Source organism: Diceros bicornis, chromosome 5 (genome assembly GCF_020826845.1).
Source record: "Diceros bicornis minor isolate mBicDic1 chromosome 5, mDicBic1.mat.cur, whole genome shotgun sequence".
Lineage (NCBI taxonomy): Eukaryota > Metazoa > Chordata > Mammalia > Perissodactyla > Rhinocerotidae > Diceros > Diceros bicornis.
In genome coordinates, this window is record NC_080744.1 from 31,426,352 (window position 1) to 31,429,824 (window position 3,473).

Here is a 3,473-nt window from a genome sequence, read left to right on the forward strand (position 1 = left end):
AGTAATACCATCTTTTATGGCTTTTGTAAATCTCAAACAAGATAATGTATATAAAAGAGTTACTGTGGTGTCTTACACACAGTGGCCACTGTTTTTGTTTTGGTTTTGGCTGTTATTTTTCCCTAGACAGCTCATCAACCACTGCTCTGGAGTGGGAGATGTTCCCTAATTATGTCTTGGTACTTCTTCAAGCTCAAATGTGAAGCTGCATATCCACATAAATCATATTCTTATTTTACAGCACAGCGTAGGTCTTGATTTCTTTCTGAAGACAGCCCTCATCGCCCTGGCTTATGGATATATTTCCTGCTTCAATAATTCTATCATCATACTACTTATTAGACATTCTTTATACAGTACATTTTTTACTATTTATATATTTTTTGTGCTAAATTATAGAAGGCTTAAGAGTAGTGAATATTTTAGTACTTCAATATAGTGTCCTGGAGCAATGCATTTGCATGGTAGGCTTTTAGTAAATGTTTGCTGATTGATTACAGATGGTTATGATAAAGGGAAAAGTAAATGAAATAGCAAATTTACAATAATTTGCCAATTGAGTCATATAAATAGTGCAAAAAGAATTAGAGAAGCGGGGGATTAATACGAGGAGAGGCCTTTCTATGGGATAAGGGACTTATAACCAACTGAAGATGAGGGAAAAGATGGTGAGCATGGTTGCAGTCTAATGCAGAGAATACCATCATTATGGATGAGCTGCATTACATACTGGGCTAGCATTGTGTTATAAAATCATAGAAATGTTGGACTTGAATGGATTACACAGCATCACCCGCCTCAGCCCCTTTACTTCACAGATGATGAACTGATTTCAAGTGAGTCGAATAGTTAATAATACTGTATTGCATATTTGAAAGTTGCTAAGGGAATAAATCCTAAAATTTCTCACCACAAGAAAATAATTCTGTTAACAGTGTACAGTGACAGATGATAACTAGACTTGTCGTGGTGATCATTTTGCAATATACACAAATGTTGAATCATTATGTTGTGCACCTGAAACCAATATAATGTTGTATGTCAATTACATCTCAATAAATAAAGAGAATTGAAATTCTGATACATGGTACAACATGGATTAACCTTGCAGATATTATGCAAAGTGAAATAAGCCAAACACAAAAGGACAAATGCTGTATGACTCCACGTATATGAGATACCTACAGTAGTCAAATTTACAGAGACAGAAAGTAGAATGGTGGTTGCCAGGGGCCGGGGGGCAGGGGAGAATGGGAAGTTGTTGTTTAATGGGTATACAGTTTCAGTTCGGGAAGATAAAACGTTATGGTTGCACAAAAAGGTGAATGGACTTAATGCCACTGAACTATACACTTAAAAGTGGTTAAAATGGTATATTTTATGTTATGTGTATTTTATCACAATAAAATATTTTTCTTAAATGGAAAAAAAAAGAAGTGAGTCATGTGTGGAAGGGATGGGAGAAAGAACTTAAGTTCCCACAGACTTAGGGATCGGACTTGATCACAACTCTTCTGATTCCAAGTACTATGTTCTTTCCGCCATTCCATGAACCATGAAAATTGAACATGGTGTGGACAATGATCTTCAAATATCCATCACGTAGGATTTTGCTTGCTACATTGCTTTAGCTCACCCATGCTTAGATTTCGCAGCATAAATCTCTTTCCTGGCTTGTCCTTACTCTATCATATGCTGTCACAGCTCAAGCTTTGTGATCGCTTCCACACCCTGAGCTGGGCAATAGCCGGATATCTTTAGGAATTCTACATTAACTTTTATCTTTATGAGGAAAAGGTGAACATGATCTGATAAACCTGCAATAGCATGAGGCTAAACATGAGTGAGTATTGAGACTGATAGCACTGCATTTAGGAGGCTATCAAAGAAGTAAGGAAAATGAAAGTCATCAGAAATTGCCTGAGGTGTGGGGACATCCACGGGCAGGAGTAACAAACTGTGAGGGAGAAATCAATAAGTTCCTTTCGTCTTTCTCCCCTTATGTTATTCCAGGGCATTCCTAGCCTACCTAGCATAACCCTTTGATTCAGCAGAAGATTTTACCTAATCTTCTCTTATCAAAACCTAGAGAATTTGGGGGAGGCTGGAGAATTAGAAGCAGTGATTTGTAGCAATGAGTTACTGTCCATTTTCTGCAAATACTGTTTAAGAGCTTATATTAGATGTGTTTTGGCTTCATGAAGTAAGGCGATATTTTTTATTCACAATATGAAACTCATGCAGGCAATAACTCTCCACAAAGTTGATTTCCTCTTTACTCTCTTTTTCAGGTAAAATTCGTGTCAACTCTGCTTGCAGAGGGAATGGATGGAGCCAACGACTCTGTGGTGTCTGAGTCTGTCTTCCTGGGACTCTCCAATTCATGGGGGATCCAGCTTCTTCTTTTCCTCTTTTCCTCTTTTCCTCTGTGTTCTACACAGCAAGCCTGATGGGAAACCTCCTCATTGTGTTCTCTGTGAGGGCTGACCCTCACTTGCACTCCCCCATGTACTTCCTGCTGGCCAACCTCTCCTTCCTTGACCTGGGGGTTTGCTCTATTGCAGCTCCCAAAATGATTTATGACCTGTTCAGGAAACACAAAGCCATCTCTTTTGGGGGCTGTATAACTCGGATCTTCTTTATTCATGCTATTGGGGGCACAGAAATGGTGCTGCTCATCGCCATGGCCTTTGACAGATGCATTGCCATATGTAAGCCTCTCCACTACCTGACCATCATGAGCCCGAGAGTGTGCATTTTGATTTTGGCTGCAGCCTGGGTCCTTGGCCTCATCCACTCAGTGGCCCAATTGGCTTTTGTTGTAGACTTGCCCTTCTGTGGTCCTAATGTATTGGACAGCTTTTATTGTGACCTCCCTCAACTCATTAAACTTGCTTGCACAGAGACCAATAGACTAGAGTTCATGGTCACAGCCAACAGTGGACTCATCTCCATGGGCTCCTTCTTCATTCTGATTATTTCTTACATCTTCATTCTGGGCACAGTCTGGAAACACTCCTCAGGTGGTTTATCCAAGGCCCTCTCCACTTTGTCAGCTCACGTCACTGTGGTGGTTTTACTCTTTGGACCGTTGATCTTCTTCTACACCTGGCCCTTCCCCTCATCACACTTGCACAAGTTTTTCGCTGTGTTTGATGCAGTCCTCACTCCTTTTCTGAATCCAGTCATCTAGACGTTCAGGAACAAGGAGATGAAGGCAGCAATGAAGAAACTCTGCCTTCAGCTTGTGAGTTATAGGAAGATATCCTAAATACTCTAAGCATTAAAAAAAAAATTAGCTCTACCCTCAATAACAACAGAGAAAATAAAGTCATTGAAATTTTATCTCCTTATTAATTTTATGTACTAGTTTACATTTAGGCATTTACCCTGTTGCTGTGTATCTCTAGTACCCTAAATAATAAGGATAAACAGAACTAACATTGGAGCTTTCTGTGTTTCAGACCATGTGC

General features: G+C 39.6%; 1 pseudogene; it reads left to right on the top strand.

Moving 5' to 3' along the window:
- Nucleotides 1-2,324: 2,324 nt before the first annotated feature.
- Nucleotides 2,325-3,233, top strand: LOC131405383 (olfactory receptor 4F15-like; annotated as a pseudogene).
- The last annotated feature ends 240 nt before the right edge of the window (nucleotides 3,234-3,473 follow it).